At 38.5% G+C, this 18,044-nt stretch overlaps 1 protein-coding gene across 20 annotated transcripts in view; it reads right to left on the bottom strand.

Annotated features, from left to right (window-relative positions):
• The window catches only part of LOC135198501 (tyrosine-protein kinase SRK2-like), a 375,373-nt gene extending 369,331 nt beyond the window's left edge, over positions 1-6,042 (bottom strand). For 11 of the 20 annotated variants that reach the window (XR_010310811.1, XR_010310813.1, XM_064226106.1 and 8 more), the window contains exon 1: positions 5,910-6,042. The gene's annotated coding sequence lies outside the window, so the exon portion shown is untranslated. The remainder of the gene's footprint in view (positions 1-5,909) is intronic. The other 9 variants (XM_064226107.1, XM_064226116.1, XM_064226122.1 and 6 more) reach the window with 5 other exon arrangements.
• Positions 6,043-18,044: the final 12,002 nt, after the last annotated feature.

Below are 18,044 nucleotides of genomic sequence, written 5' to 3'. Positions count from 1 at the left end.
CTTCCTACTCTTTGACGGAGCAGGGGTTTTTCCTCTGGAAGAGCCTCTTCCTCGGGAGGCTGCTTTCGAGGAAGTTCCAGCACGAAAGGGCTTCGATTTCTTGGCAACGAAGCTCCAGAAGATGAAGCAGCTGCTGGCCTTCTAGAAGACTGAGCCAGAAGATCTTGCGTTGCCTTTTCCTGAAGGCTTGAAGCTATGTCCTTAACCATAGCCTGGGGGAAGAGATGGTCTGAGAAAGGAGCGAAAAGCAGTCCGCCTTTTGCGTTGGAGAGACGGATTTGGCCGTGAAGTTACAAAAGAGCGCTCTCTTCTTGAGAATGCCCGAGCTAAAGTGCGTAGCCAACTCCTCAGAACCATCCCTGACGGCCTTGTCCATACAAGAAAGTACGCTGGACAGCTCCCCCAGACTAATAGTATCAGAACTCCTTGACCTGGCATCTAAAACTCCAAGACACCAGTCAAGAAAGTTGAAGACCTCTAGAGTCCTGAAGAGGCCTTTTAGGTGAAAGTCGAACTCGTTATGGGTCCAAGTGACTTTTGATGAAGACAGAAGGGCTCTTCTGGAGGCGTCTACGATGCTCCCAAAGTCACCTTGAGCAGAGGCTGGTAGTTTAACGCCTATGTCCTCTCCTGTCTCATACCACATGCCTCCTTTACCGCAGAGTCTTGAAGGCGGTAAAGCTAAAGAGACTTTCTGACGCTTTCCTCTTCTCCATCCACTCATGGACTTTCCGGAACGCTTGTTTCGTGGGAAAGCGACTTCTTCATTTTAATGAACCCCGATGCCTTCGTTGCCTTAAAAGAAGAAAATTGAGAAGGAGGAGTACGAGGGGCTTCCGGTTGAAAAGTTTCTCCGAACTCCGACTGTAGCAGACGCATCAAAAACTTTATAGTCCGATGAGACAGTAGCTGTTTGCTGTTCTTCCTCTGCTTCTACTAAATCATCGCTAACTCCTTCCTCAGAAACTGGAGAAGTAGGAGGAAACTCTGAAGAAAACTGACGAACAGGAAGGGTTCCTTCATCCACCTGAACTTGCATCGGTGAGGAACTGGTGTCTACCAGCGCGCGCTTGGCGTCCGAATCCGCACGTTTGGCGCCGACAGGTGCGCGCTCGACATCTACCAACACACGCTTGGCGTCCACTGGCGCGCACCGAGCGTCCACTAGTGCACGCTTGGCTTCCACTGGTGCGCGCCGAGCGTCAGTCAGCGAGCGGCTGCCGCTCACTGGTGCACGTTTTATCAACAACAGGTGCGCGTTTGGCGGCACCTGAAGCGCGCTCCACTTGCACAGAAGCGCGCTCAGCGTCCTGAAGTTGCTGCTGCAGTGACTGAATCATCCTCTTGTTAGGCGAATCCTCCTGCTCCGGGGAAGGACTGATCCTGTGAGCAGGAGAGCGGCGAGGGGACGCCCCCCTCCTCCTCCCAGGTACGGCCTCTTCCCGAGCTCTGGAGCGACTGTATCGCTCGCACGAGCTAACTGAATCCAAGTCCGAAGACTCTCTACGCCTTTTCTGCGGCGGAAAAGCAGCGAACGCACTGTCAGGCGAAGATCGCAAAAGCGGAGGACGTGAAGTGTCAACATTACGCGCCGTCCTTTTCAGCGGACGTGAAGCACCTTGAGAACTCCACCCTTTACGTGGGGATGAAGCCTCCGATGACGGAAAATACTCCTTGAGGAGACGTGCACGCGCACGCTCCCTGGCAGTCTGGGGATTTTCATCAGTAACTGCCGAAGGCACGTCAGATCGGTGGGGGTTCCTTGTAACCCTCCTTCGGCTTTCGACATGCTCCCTCCCCAGGTCCTGGGAGTCAAGCAGAGGTCCAGGCCTAGAGGCGAAACGAGGCCGATCTGACGCACCCTCCACTACACAAGGGGTATCACTGCACTTTTGCACGTCACTTTTGCTCTCAAGAGCCAACCACTTTTGATTCTAGATTACGAATCGACTCCAATATCAAGGATAAAGTATTACTCTCTACAGACACTGCTTCAGGGCCCGGAGGCAAAACTACAGGGTTAGGAGCATTAACAGAAGGAGGGTTAACAGGAGAAACATTAATTTCTTGCAAGCCTGAAACACTCCTGGAGGAAGACCTCCTTAACCTATCCTTTTCAAGCTTCCTAAGATAGGTCTCATACGCCTTCCACTCAGAATCTGTTAGTCTTTCGCACTCCTTGCAACGGCTTTCATACACACATTCATGCTCCCTGCAACTCTTACATACCGTATGTGGGTCTACTGAAGCTTTCAGTAAGCCTACTCTACAATCAGTTCTAGAGCAGAACCTAGCGCTAGCTGTACTAGACCCTGACATATTATTCCAAGAAAAGTCCAAACCAAAATCAAATCAATCCACTAATAACTGTGCCTAGCCACCGATCCAATCAATTAATCCAAAAAAAGAACCAAAAGGGATACTCAAGTAGCAAAAAGTTTCCAAATCCAGACGGAGGTGCTGTAAACAGACGTTCACAACACCGGCGACAGAAAAATTATGAATAGAAAATGGGAATGATTCCTGATACCCGCCTCCCAGCGGCGGGAATGGGTACTAACCACCTGACTCCCACTAGTGTGTCGTAAGTTTTAAATTCTGTCGGTGTCGGAAATTATCAGCTATATATATATTCTGACAGGTAAGTTGCATGAACAAACTTACATTTTAATGCGACCAAGTAAAACAACATTTCTTGAGCCCCCCACCCCCCCCCAAAAAAAAAGGGGGGTAAAACATTCCTATGCACCCTCATAACAACAACTAACCAAGTAAAAAATGTGCTGACATGCCATTGGTGCAAGCAAGTTTTCTGTACAGCGCATAATGCTGTATGATCCACAGCCAATGAAACTTTCCGCCATGGCCTAGTGGTGGCCTGTCCTATAGTGTTGCCAGACCCACAATTACGACTAACTTTAACTTTAAATAAAATAAAAACCATTGAGGCTACACGGAAGAAATTTGGTATATTTGATAATTGGAAGGTGGATGACCAACATACCAATTTGCAACCCTCTGGCAACAGTAGTTTTTAAGATCTGGGGGCGAACAGAAAAAGTGCAGATAGACAGACAAAGCCATCTCAATACTTTCTTTTACAGAAAACTAAAAACCCACGTCAGAATACTGTACTAATGATGATGTATGTATAACACAGCGCAGTTCTTTATACCTCTAAGTAAACAAATAAATCAAGTGATAAATTTTGGTAAAAAAATTCTGGGAACTTCTCAACACCTAACACACCTCTCGATACCCCAGTCACAATTAGCACATGTTCCAAAAATAGACCACAGTACAGTGCTTCAAAATTTACTGTGTTTATGGCAAACCAATGAGTAAAAACTATTTTCCCTGATCAAAAGAATAGATTTTTCAATGGACAGCTAACATATCAAATTAGAACAGATACCAGCATCCATTCATCCATGTTTAGAGCTAATCCTCTCATTCTGAACAATATGAATTATTGAGCAGACTAAAACTAATGGGGGCACTGATGAGCTCCCACTTAACATATCTAAGTTAGGTCAGGTTAAGATATATATCCTCAAAGGTGGAACATGCAGCATCTCTTACAAACTGCAATAAATTAGCCTATTCCCCATAGTTCCAGATGGGTACCCGCATAAGTTCTGTGACACAGTTAATAAAACCCAGTTTCATTTGTCTTTCTAAAGAAAACTTGGGCTGTGTTTAGCCATTTATGTTAATTTGCATTATTTTTGTTTCCAATGCATGCCTCTTTTTAATTTCTCATGAACAAATCTGAAAGGACATTGAAAGTTTGATAAATGCTAAGCTAAAATCACCAAATACTAGGTTGTACAGACAATAGGAAAATGGGCACTGTTTAAAACCAGCCCCTTGGGAATGAGTGTAAACACAAACAAATGATGGTAAACATCATAAACAATGAACAAAAGACCTCCTATAAGCCTACACAATCAAAGCATAAATAGGTAAAAGGTTGTAAATCTTTTGACTGGCGCCTGGAAGGAACTAGGCTGCAGTAGTAGTCTTCAGTTTTACCCTAAGCCCAATCAATCTATTCTATAAGTAAAGAGTTAATTTTATCCATTTAGCCTAAATAAAAAATACTGGGTAATTCTAAGCCCTAATTCCACAGTAACGTATACTATGGCAGTTGATGTTTTCCTACGTTATTTTACTTACTGAAGAAAACAAAGAATTTAAAGTAATATTTATTCGGACAACTGTAACTAAACCCGCCGGGGCCAGTACTAAACACGGCGTAATACATTGGGACGTCCCAAATCCCAATCCCAATATTGGATGTCGTATACGCGGTTAGAATTACCCTGCAAGAAACGTAACCACAAATACGACATCCACTAGGGATTGGGGCGTCCAATGTATTTCGCCGTGTTTAGTACTGGCCCCTGGGGGTTAATTACAGTCGTCCGAATAAATATTACTTTAAATTCTTGTTCAGTAAGTAAAATAACATAGGAAAACGTCAACTGCCATAGTCTACTTTACCGCGGAATGAGGGCTTAGAATTACCAAATACTGCAACTAGCCTACTAGCTAGGTACCTATAGCTACCTATTGTGGGAACAATGCTGGAGTGAAATTCACAGCTGCAACCTGTAACTTTCAAAATCTGGAATTGAATTTGCAATGGGAAAACAAAATACCAAACTAAATGTTATCCTAGACTAGGCCTGAGCTTAGGCCTATTTGTTACTTCAAGATGAATGTTCACACGAGCAGGCATGTGCAAGGATACAAAAAAAAAAGTATTTCTACAGAAGCAGTCCGCACGGACGGCAAGGAACGTAACCGTGGATACGACATCCACTAGGGATTGGGGCGTCCAATGTATTTTGCCGTGTTTAATACTGGCCCCTGGGTGTTAATTACAGTCGTCCGAGTAAATAGGGTAAAAAACCGCATGGTACAGGGGTGGACCATGTACGATCAATGTGTACAACCCCAAAAAAAGTACATTATAATGCGTCCCGACATCGGAGATGGGCATCAGACGCGACTTGTTGTTGGTGAGAAACGGAGCTAAAGACCTCTACTCCGGTGTCAGGACGGTTATAATGTACTTTTTCGTTTTTTTGGGGTTGTACATAATTGATCATACATGGTCCACCCCCCCCTGTACCATGCGGTTTTTTTACCCTATTACTTAAAATTCTTGTTCAGTAGGTAAAACTGCTTAGAAAAACCGCAACTGCCATGGTCTAGGCCGCCGCGGATAAGTACCCTAGATCTACCAAAAAAAGAAAAAAAGAAAGAAAAAAAAAGTGCATTTAGGTACAGTACTTGAATAAAATATACTATTGCTTGGCCTCAAAATAAAACGCAAAAAATAAATGTGCCATTAAAAAATCATGCCATGGGCCTATGAAGCCAATAGCTGAACGAAGGTCTGCTTAGGAGGAGCAGTACAGGGGCAGGGATAGAACTGGTATACATAAGGCCTAATTTTACATCCATTTCATCTACCTACCATACGACAATGCTCCTCGACCGGTTTTTCCAATAACGTGAGTTGTAATTGTCATGAGGGTTTGCAAAGTGAACATAGGTAAAATAACAAAAAATCTGGACGTCAATATCGGTCAGCCTAGGCCTATCGACAAACGATTTGCAAACGTCTTAGGCCTAACTAAACCTTCAATAAAGCAGGTCTTCTAAACAATCACGAGTTACAATATATTACTTTAAAGAATAAGAAGAATAAGGATAAGAATAAGCAGCCTTACGGTAGATAAATCAAAACAGTAAAATCTAAACATCTGAGAAGTGGGACAACAGAAAGCTCCATTAGCTACCGCTCGTAGGTGGGGTAGCAAACAACACACTTTCTACTCCCGACAAATGCTTTACAATAAGCGAGATAAGTAACTGAGAACATCTTCCACACATACCATTACTAATGAAGACAAAACTCAGGGCAGCTCAGAATTAGAATATCCAGATAAAATTCGCAGCGACTTCTCCTTCACCGCTTTCTCGGTCCACTGAAGTAAACAGAACGCGAGAGACTAGCAACCGAACCTACACGACTGGGTCGTTCCGTAAACTCGTTTCTTCTCCGGGGCCGGAAGATTTAAATCCAATTTGAATTTATGAAAATTGGCTTGACATTTTGTTATTTACAACGCACTATCCTTTTAATGGCCATGCTTTGTCATAATGTGAAAGGCCACTTTTGAATGGACTCAAAAACTAATGTTACTTACAACGCAGTATCCTTTGGATGGCTACGATTTGTCATAATATGCAGTACTACCCTTGTGAATATGCCCAAGAACTGTCCGATTTATAATAAATTTAACAATAGTTTGCTCATTTTGAAAACTTAAGATAAACAATCTAAAAAAACAACCCGCCTGTGTGCTATATGATATTCAATTCAATGCTGACTTTTGTTTTGATAATTTGCTAAAAATGAATCCTAGCATTCATTACCCAACTGATCCTCGATTGCCGGTTTTACATTCCCATTATATTTCGTTACATTAAAATTCAAGTTGGATTTTGTTTCTCCTGCAAAACTGCTATACGCCAAAAGACCTGTTAACACGTATCTATTTTAATAATTTTCTTTTCTTTTATTTTATTTTTATTTCTGCTATCCTAATTTTGTCATTTACCCACTTTTATTGTCATATTTGGTTTTCTGTGGTTAGTTCATTTAGGATTTAATTTTAGCTTTTTTGTCTGTTATTTCCAGAAAATTAATCACTTGCATGTACCAGGTTCTCATAGCGTAAGATAAATAACGTCTACTGCTTTTTACTGTAGGCAAATAATGTTACATCACATACATAAACTAATAAATAAAGGTATAAGCCACGAAGGAAAGTGAAACACTGGAGTAGCTACAAGATCTTTCGACTCCCCGTCCTTTACTTAGTCCAAAGATCTTGCAGCTACTTCAGTGTTTCTCTTTCCTTCGTGGCTTATACCTTTATTCATGCATTTATCAAGTTCCAAACTTTCGTGATTCAGTTATACACATAAACCAATATCTCTAAAACTTCTAATCACATTATTAAAAAGCCAGACACAGGCGACAAAATATTCCTTCCTTTTTATATAACCTGTATCCAAAATATATTGCATATCATTTCCAGACAAATTCGAATAAGCCGATATTCTATTTTTATCTTTGAATTCTGAGAAATACGTCGCCTGTCCTGTATTTCATGTTTTAATTCTAATCAAGACCTTAGGCTGACATTACTACCTTTACTTTCACTCCCAATTATAGTCCATTCACTCCCTCGATCACTTATTCGCCCTCTGTAACTTTGACAGGGCTCCCTAATGATAAACTTTTCTTCTCTCTCTCTCTCTCTCTCTCTCTCTCTCTCTCTCTCTCTCTCTCTCTCTAAAAAAAAAAAAAAATTCTGGGAACCATATTTCAGATGACATAGCGTTCGATACATCGCCTGATGTTACGTATTTAGTTTTATTTGTTTAAGAATTTGCTAAGGCATAGACTAATTTTCATCCAACACTGTCAGGGCTGCACTTTTAACAGCGTTTGTTATATATATATATAATATATATATATATAATAATATATATATATATATATATATATATATATATATATATATATATATTGTGACGAAGTGGCGTAGAGTATCTGGTTCTGGATACCATTAATACTTGGTGCATGAAATAGTCAAAGATCTGTGTCTGGACACCATTAGTATTTGTTAACCCAAATTGCCAAGTATCTGGTTACTACACTTACCATTTGTACTTGCTAATACAAGAGACCCTTTTATTCCTGGGTCTGGGACACGAACAACCCCTTTGTACTTTATGGGCACAGTTCATTCAAGTAACCTGTTGTTACTTACCTCACTACAGACAGAACATCTGACCCTTCATCACAAATACTAAACGACTGAATATACTCTAAAGGTAAGAGTGATCCCTTTTTTTCTAACTGAACAGTCACAAGAAAACAATCAGTCTAAGTTCATTAAAATATGTGTGAGGTAATCTTAATTAAAGGGTAATCACTCGTGCAAATTGCAAATTTAGGTAATTTCCCTGATTCTGTTTTATTTGTGGGAAACGTCACAATTATCACTCTATATTTCTACCTAAACAAAATAAAATATAGCTGGTGGTTCAATGAAATACTATATGAATTTTAAATACAAAAGTTTATTTCTAAATTCAAAATTATAAGTGAAATTCACAATCTCAGGGAAATTGTTATTACTTGAAAACAAAAGTTTAATTAATTCTTGAAGTAATTATTAAGCCAAAATTAAATCAAAGTTTATCAAGAAAATTAATTAAATTAAATCATAAAGCAATAATTAAATTTGAAATTAAATTTAATTAAATGCAAGTTAATTCACAAGTGTAAGATTCAAAATGTACACAATAGAATATTATTCAAACTAATTAAACAAAATAAAGACAATGCAGAAAAACATAATGCATAATATAAAACAATTAAAGCATTGACAGTACAATCATTAAGCATATAAAAAAAAATGGAATATGTGAAAAGAACAAAGCAAAGATAATGTTTAGAAATAATAAAACGTTGAAGTGCACTTCACAACATTTGTAAAATACCTTATACACAGCTGCAGCGTCAATCAAAAGGCCTGTTACAATTTTACACTTTTTCACTATTTTTCGTGGCGCCTTCACTAAAACCAATAAATGCAATACTATGTTCAGATCCACACAACACATATATTACTAAGAATTATATAAAAATGAGTGACCAGCTCGTTACTTAAGTTACTGAGACAGCCTCGCGAGCGAGCGAGAGCGAGAGAGAGAGATTCTTAGAGAGAGAGAGAGAGTATAACGCACGCCGCCTATGCCTCAAAGCGAAAGGAATGGACCCCTCTCTCACCCATAAGCGTATAGTCTATAGTTGAAGGCGAAAACATATTACGTCATCTCTATAGGAATAGCTATGAATAAGGACCCTTGTTCCATTCACAGGACCTACCGCGATGGAAAAAAAACTAGCTTAGCTTATCTATTTACTAGGGGCTGAATAACATTGCGGCTTGGGGGGTCTTACGCTTGTTTTGCGCCGATAAAGAAATCACCTAGCTAAGACATTCTCAAAGAGCAAAAACAAACTCTGTTCCAAAGGCTTATGAGCTTTCACTCTCTGTAAGTCTTACGCACTTCAAAATGAAAAATGGATCACTTAAGGCATGTTGTCTTTAAATTTGGGAAATCTGAACACAGAAATAAACATTTCACACCATGATACACAAGTTCTGATGTGAATTAATCATATTACCAGAATTATAATTGCATTCTAAACTTACATTATAAGATTCCTCCCCCCAGAAGATTAGTTATTCCGGGGTTGAATCCAACGATTCACAACGGGATAAATAATCGGCAACTACATTGTTCTTACCAGATATGTGCTCAACCTTATATTATAATGTTGCAAGCACAAAGACCACCTGGTCAGTCTTTGATTATGGTTTTTTCATCCGCTGTATGAATGACAGGGGATTGTGATCAGACAACACTAAGACCTCTTCATTCCGAGGTCTGTTCACATACACTTCAAACTTTTTCAATGCTGTGATTAAGGCTAGAGTTTCCTTTTCAATAGTTGCATAGTTTTTCTGAGCTTTTTCAGTTTCGAGGACAGGAAACACACAGGTGTAGAAGGTTATTTTCATCTTCTTGAAGTAGAACAGCTCCAATTCCACAATCAGAGGCATCAACTTGTATCACAATTTCTTATTAAAGTCTGGAGCTTGAAGCACGGGTCTTGAAGTTAAAATGGCTTTTACCTTCTCAAAGGATTCTTGACATTCTGGAGTCCAAACAAACTTAGCTTTGGGACTAGTAAGTCTGTCAAGGGAGCTACTACGGCTGAGAAATTGGACAGAAACGACGATAGAATCCAGCCATCGCCCAAAAATCTTTGTAGTTGCTTCCTAGTATAGGAGGGGTAGCCTTACGGATACCTTCCACATTAGCATTCACCGGAGCGAGAAGGCCTTTTCCAACTTCAAACCCAAGGTACTGAACAGTCGCCTTCCCAAACTCATCTTCTCTAGGTTGACTGTTTAGTCCTGCCCTCTTGTAGTTTCTTGAAAACTTTCTTCAGGATCTGCAGATGTTCTTCCCATGTTGTAGAGTAAATGACTATGTCATCAAGGTATACACCTACTCCTTCTATAGATCCTAGCAGTTGATCCATCACTCGTTGAAATGTGGCTGGTGCATTCATCAGGACCAAATGGCAATACAGTATACTGATACAATCAAAAGGAGTAAAAAAAGCTGACAGCAACCTTGCATTTTCATCTAAGGGTATCTGATATATCCCTTCAATAAGTCTATCTTGGAAACAAACTTGGCTTGCCCAATATTATCAAGTAACTGATCTATAAGAGGCAAGGGATAATTGTCAGCCACACTAATGAATTCAGGTTTCCTATAATCAGTACACATCCTAAAGGAGCCATCAGGTTTCTTCACTAACACACATGGAGAACTGAAGTGACTTGAACTGGGTTCTGCTAATCCATGTTGCAGCAAATACTGAACTTCTTTTCTTCAGAACATCTCGATGATAAGGTGATAAGCGATAAGCTCTTTGTTTGAACGATTTTCCATCCTCTTTGATCTTGATTTTCAGTTTGGTCAGATTAGTACGTCTGGGCACATCTGCAAAAATCTCTGTGAAGCTTCTAATCACTTCACTCAATTCCTCACCTTGTTCAACATTAAGATGTTTCAGTTTATCCTCCAAATTTTCCAAAATTGAAGAATTATTCATCTTGCTTTCAGCTCCCAATTCATAGCCGTCATGTCTTCTGTAGATGAAGTTGTCTGTATTATTGACACAGTTTCAGTTCTATTTGTTTCTGAGAAAGTAAGGTTTCAAAAGGTTCCACATGTATCTTCCTCTGTCGTTTTCTTCTTTCTGGAGTTTCAATCACATAAGTTCTATCACTTGACTTCTCAATTATCCTGTAGGGACCTTGAAATTTATTTGTAAGGGGAAATCTCTTGACTGGCAGAAAACACGAACACTTGTTGACCAACACTAAAACTTCTTAGCTTAGTCTTTCTGTCATAGTTCCTTTTCATTTTCTCTTGACTCATTTTCAGATTTTCTAAAGAGAATTTTCTAATCTCTTCCAACCTTTTCCTTAAGTTCTTCACATACTCTGGGATTTCCTCTTTATTTTCTACCCAATTTTCTGCAAGAATCTTCAAAGGTCCTCTCACTTCTCTTCCAAAAATCATCTCATTGCTTTTTTTCCCCCCAAAAAAAAAAAATTTTTTTTTTGGCAGGAGGCAACATACCCATGCTTTTCTTGATAAGCATTCCTAACTTCAAATAACATTAAGGGTAAACCAGCATCCCCATTCTCTTCCTGACTCAGAACAATACTTTGTCAACATACTTTTCAATGTCCTGGTGGAACCTTTCCAAGGCACCTTGAGTTTCTGGATGATATAAGCAGTTGATAACTGTTGTTTTACCCCTAATAAGTTCATCACATCCTGGAATAACTTGGAAGTAAAGTTCGTTCCTCTATCACTTTGTACAATTTCTGGTATACCAAACTTGGAGAAAAACTCCAATAGTTTGCTCAGCAACTATCTTGGCAGATATGTTTTCTGACAGGGATCGCTTCAGGATATCTGGTAACAGGACACATTAATGTCAACAGATATTCATTTCCTTTCTTCGTCTTCGGAAGCGGTCAACCATATCTATAATCACCTTGTTAAAGGGTTCTCCTCTAACTTTATAGGTTGTAAGGGGGCTTTCTGAATGGTTTCATTAGGTTTTCCAGCTATCTGGCAGGTATGACACTCTCGACAGAACCTGCTAACATCTTTATGAAGTCCAGGCCAGAAAAAATATCTCATGATCTTCTCCACAGTCTTCCTGACTCCCATATGTCCAGATTCATGAGCTACTGCCACCACTTGCTTTCTCAATGGACATGGAATCAAAATCTGATGATATTCGCCCCATTCAGCATTTCCGGGTATATCTGAAGGTTTATACTTCCTCATCAGTAAACCTTCCTTCAGATAATAACAGGTAGGAGTTTGTTGCATCTCTTCCTGATCAACAACTCTGAAGAACAAATCAGCTAAAGATGCATCCCTCTTCTGCAAGTCCATTAGCTTCTCTCTTGTTACTGTCCAACTTCAATAGTTGAAGCATCAATATCTGCTACCTCAGCTTACTGCAGTTTCCCGACTATCTTCAGGAACACCTTGACTACTCGGAGTCTTTTCAGGAACAACAGATTCTTCATTTTCTTGGAAATCCTTTCTTGGTCAGCTCCACGGGAGGCATCACTTCCCTGGAACAATTGTTCTGAAGTTCAAAGATCCTTCACTAGAATCCATCTTGGGCGTGCAAATCCTCAGTTTCTTCACCAACAGTCGTAATTCTCCTCATACTTCTGGTAGTTACACAACTAGGGAACAGGTGGGGGTTATTCTTCTCCAACTCTACCGTAAGGACTAATCCTCAACGGTTTGTCTGTCACTACAGGACAAGGAACAAATGGAACACCACCGAAAACTTTCATTTCCCTAACAGAACATGACACCTTCCACAGCAGTGAGTCCTTTACAGCAAAATCAACACTCCCTGTCACCAATTCACAGGGACAGGTGTAAGCGGCATATAGGAGTTACTTCCTCTCCTCCTATACCCTTCAATATAACTGAATCTCCAGTGAGATTCTTCTCCAACATTAGGTGAGCACCACGTACACCACACTATGGTTGCTCCATGTATCACGTAAAATCTTGACTGGTACCTGCACACTCTCTTCCTGAGTTGCCAGTGTACCCTCATAGATATATGGCTTAAAAGCCTCCAAACTGCTCAGCCACTCACTGCTTGAAGTTACATTTCCACTGGTGCTAAACACTCAGCTTGTTTAGTTTCAGTCCTCCCTGTAGACGGACTCTTCCCACATTGTTCTTAACAGTCTGTTTGACCTGGTCACCTCTTACTATTTGACCAACAGGCTTGGACTGCTGATAATTCCAATAACACTCCTGACTGAAATGTCCTGCTCTTCCACACTTGAAGCAGACAACATTAGGCTTTGCAACTGTCTTGCAAAATTAGATGAGGATTTCACATTAGTTGCTGAGGAGTATTATTACTTGTAGGTTTCCCACTTATATAATTGTTCCTGAAACCTGGATGAGACTTAAAACCTGGGCGTGGTTTGATTCTGGTACTTGACATTATAATTATGCCTGCTACTGCTACTATTTATATTGTAGTCCTCACCCGTGTAGTCAGCTTTGTCAAGTTTTTTTAACCTCTCTCTCTCTCTCAAATAGGCTCTTATATGCTCAGGAATACCTTTAAAAATATTGCTCTAAAACAACTAACTCTTCTAACTCTTCAAAAGTTGTAACTTTAGCTGCCTCCAACCATCTTTTAAAACACCTTCTCACTTTATAAGCATAATCCAAGAAAGTTACTTTTTCATCCTTTATTAAGTTCTGAATCTTTCATTGTAGTACTCTGGGGTCAACTGGTATACTTGTTTAGCACATTATGTTTGAGCACCTTATAATCTTTACACTGATCAGGCTGTTAAGGCTAGATAAGCACTTCTCCCTTTAAACCAATCAAGACACTTTGTAGCAAACAAAAACTGGACCATTTATCTTCTGGCCATCCCATACCTGAAGCCACTTTCTCAAAGTGATCAAAGAACTCATCTGGAGCCTCTTCAGTAAACTTAGGGATTAACTTCTGCACTCTTACTACATCAAATGCAGGGTCTTGATTACCATGGTTAGGGTTAGACGGTGTTGCAGGTAATGTGGATCTAGCTCTTATCAATTCCATTCCTCCCTTTCATGTCGTTGCAATTTCTCTTTCCTCTTTTATCCTTTGCCTTTCATCTTCTGCAGCTTTTTCTTCTTCTCTTTCTCTTCTTTCTTGTTTTTCCCTGTCTATTCTGTCTTTTTCAGCTTGTATTCTCTCTCTTTCAGCCTGTATTTTCAGTTTAATCAAACTTTCTTCTGCTTCTATGCGTCTGAGTTCTAACTCTGCATCACTTTTCTCTTTCTTTTCTACTTGCTTATTTATAAGATCAGCCTGTACTACATTCAACAACTCTTGAGCTAGTTCTAACTCATCATCATCAGTTATTCAACCAGAGTCTATCGATGCTTGCATGACAATGCATTTGATTTGTGCTTTTATCATGCTACTAGTCACATGACAACACATGCTGCTGCTAAAGCACTCCACTGTGCCTTAGTCAGAGTAGTTTCAGACAAACACTTGGATGGAAGGGGCTGCTAAAAATTCCTGAGTATCGAAATGGAGCCATTTTTTCTCAAATACAATTCTTACAATAAAATGCAAAGACAAATATATGGTCACCTTCTAACAAAACATATTCCTAACACCACCAGTATAAGCTAGAGTGATAATGTGATTTGTTTTCCTCCCTGGTTTCTGGGGATCATTGATACTTGGTACATAAAATGCCAAATATCCCGGGTCTGGGCACCATCAATACTTGTGACGAAGTGGCGTAGAGTATCTGGTTCTGGATACCATTAATACTTGGTGCATGAAATAGTCCAAAGATCTGTGTCCTGGACACCATTAGTATTTGTTAACCCAAATTGCCAAGTATCTGGTTACTACACTTACCATTTGTACTTGCTAATACAAGAGACCCTTTTATTCCTGGGTCTGGGACACCCTTTGTACTTAGGGCACAGTTCATTCAAGTACCTGGTTGTTACTTACCTCACTACAGACAGACATCTGACCCTTCATCACAAATACTAAACGACTGAATACTCTAAAGGTAAGAGTGATCCCTTTTTTTCTAACTGAACAGTCAAGAAAACAATCAGTCTAAGTTCATTAAAATATGTGTGAGGTAATCTTAATTAAAGGGTATCATCGTGCAATTCAAATTTAAGTATTTCCCTGATTCTGTTTTATTTGTGGGAAACGTCACAATTATCACTCTATATTTCTACCTAAACAAAATAAAATATAGCTGGTGGTTCAATGAATACTCATATGAATTTAAATACAAAAGTTTATTCTAAATTCAAAAATGTATAAGTGAAATTCACAATCTCAGGGAAATTGTTATTACTTGAAAACAAAAGTTTAATTAATTCTTGAATTAATTATTAAGACAAAATTAAATCAAAGTTTATCAAGAAAATTAATTAAATTAAATCATAAAGCAATAATTAAATTTGAAATTAAATTTAATTAAATGCAAGTTAATTCACAAGTGTAAGATTCAAAATGTACACAATAGAATATTATTCAAACTAATTAAACAAAATAAAGACAATGCAGAAAAACATAATGCATAATATAAAAACAATTAAAGCATTGACAGTACAATCATTAAGCATATAAAAAAAATGGAATATGTGAAAAGAACAAAGCAAAAGATAAATGTTTAGAAATAATAAAACGTTGAAGTGCACTTCACAACATTTGTAAAAATACCTTATACACAGCTGCAGCGTCAATCAAAAGGCCTGTTACAATTTTACACTTTTTCACTATTTTCGTGGCGCCTTCACTAAAAACCAATAAATGCAATACTATGTTCAGATCCACAAACAACACATATATTACTAAGAATTATATAAAAATGAGTGACCAGCTCGTTACGTTAAGTTACTGAGACAGCCTCGCGAGCGAGCGAGAGCGAGAGAGAGAGATTCTTAGAGAGAGAGAGAGAGTATAACGCACGCCGCCTATGCCTCAAAGCGAAAGAATGACCGTCTCTCACCCATAAGCGTATAGTTCCTATAGTTGAAGGCGAAAAACATATACGTCATCTCTATAGGAATAGCTATGAATAAGGACCCTTGTTCCATTCACAGGACCTACCGCGATGGAAAAAACTAGCTTAGATTATCTATTTACTAGGGGCTGAATAACATTGGCGGCTTGGGGGGGTCTTACGCTTGTTTTGCACCGATGTAAAGAAAATCACCTAGCTAAGACATTCTCAAAGAGCAAAAACAAACTCTGTTCCAAAGGCTTATGAGCTTTCACTCTCTGTAAGTCTTACGCACTTCAAAATGAAAAAATGGATCACTTAAGGCATGTTGTCTTTAAATTTGGGAAATCTGAACACAGAAATAAACATTTCACACCATGATACACAAGTTCTGATGTGAATTAATCATATTACCAGAATTATAATTGCATTCTAAACTTACATTATAAGAATATATATATATATGTATATGATATATACATATATATGATTATAATCACTTTAGCACGTGATTCATTTATCACACATATCCACAGGTGAAAAAATAAGAGACAGGGTGTATATATATATGTGTATATATAATATACTGATAGATATATATATATATATATATATATATATCTATATAGATATATATAATATATTGTATATATATATAGATGTAATATATATATATAATATATATATATATATATATAACTAATATATAATATAACATGAACACACATACGGTACATCCATATCCATGCTGTGTATGCACACATATATGTACACACAGCAGACACAGTAGCAGTAGTTGTTGTTATTGTTGTTGAAATAATCATTAACTAAGTCAATTTTTGCTACTAATAATAGTTTATTGAAAGAAAACAATGCATGTTCTATTATTCACATCCAAGGGAAGACTGTGCATGCAGTGCCTCCGCTACTGATGCTGTATGATGTTTTTATTTATTTTTAGTTAAAACGGTTGCTAAATGGTAGTAAATATAATTCTCGTCATGTGAACGTATCTTTCCTCATCATTTTATTACTCGAGGAGAGATTAATAACTAGCATCAATCCCAGATCACTTTTGACTTTGACACATTCATTATAATCATTCGATAGATTATGTTTAAATGCTCCTGAACATCCTAAGATAGCCCTTTTTCCTATCTTGTCTTGATCTAATTTCAGCTGTTTTATTTCCATCCATTTGTTCATGTCACCGCTAGGTGAAATTAATCGTATACGTAGTACACTAAACTAAGTTTCAGCCAGTACCGAAGTTCTAATGTCTTATTTCCCATGGCTTGAGTATTTATGAAGCCTCAGCCTCAATAACCAGGGTCAGCTCTACTTCAATAATTATTCATCTTAATCTCCTGGCCTGGCGTTTTTAGACATCCTTCTTTCAAGAAGTGATTCACATCAGAGTCAATATAAACATACTGCTGACTGATTCACATTAGACTTACTATATTCTAAGTAATTTATGCTTATATGTCGTAAAACTAAGGAACATGAAGTACAAAGCGTTCTTTCAGGTTGAAGGATAAGTAACATGTATGTTAGTAAGAGATAATATTAATGTTGAAATATCCAGAGAAATCACCTCAGGTCCATAACATAAACGACATAAACGTCATTCGTCTTTACAGGTTCGAGTACTTTGTAGCCCGTGAACTGAAATGGCAGAAGGCGAAGGATTGAAAAGGCATACATGCAGCACCAATGAAAATGTTTGTCCTGTGGAAGGTGAGACAGAGATGTTATCTTCTGGTCGAGAGAAGGAAACATCTGTTTGAAAAACTCCGAGGTCAAGCCTGCGTTAAATCTATAGAGCCATTAGTAGTGTCATAACGGGACCCTACTTTTAATACACACTGGTTAGAGGCAAGAGTAAGATTATTCCATATTTTTATTGCTGAATTTATAATGTGTTTTCATCATATGGAATAAGATGAAAAAGGCAACAAGAGAATGTTAATGTGTGGAAAAAAAAACAGAAAATGGAAACTGCTACTTCAATAATTATTCATCTTAATCTCCTGGCCTGGCGTTTTTAGACATCCTTCTTTCACAAAGTGATTCACATCAGAGTCAATATAAACATACTGCTGACTGATTCACATTAGACTTACTATATTCTAAGTAATTTATGCTTATATGTCGTAAAACTAAGGAACATGAAGTACAAAGCGTTCTTTCAGGTTGAAGGATAAGTAACATGTATGTTAGTAAGAGATAATATTAATGTTGAAATAT

The sequence above is a fragment of the Macrobrachium nipponense genome, chromosome 22 (assembly GCF_015104395.2).
Source record: "Macrobrachium nipponense isolate FS-2020 chromosome 22, ASM1510439v2, whole genome shotgun sequence".
Classification (NCBI taxonomy): domain Eukaryota; kingdom Metazoa; phylum Arthropoda; class Malacostraca; order Decapoda; family Palaemonidae; genus Macrobrachium; species Macrobrachium nipponense.
The sequence above is the reverse complement of the archived record's forward strand: the minus strand, read 5'-3'. Positions and strand labels throughout refer to the sequence as shown.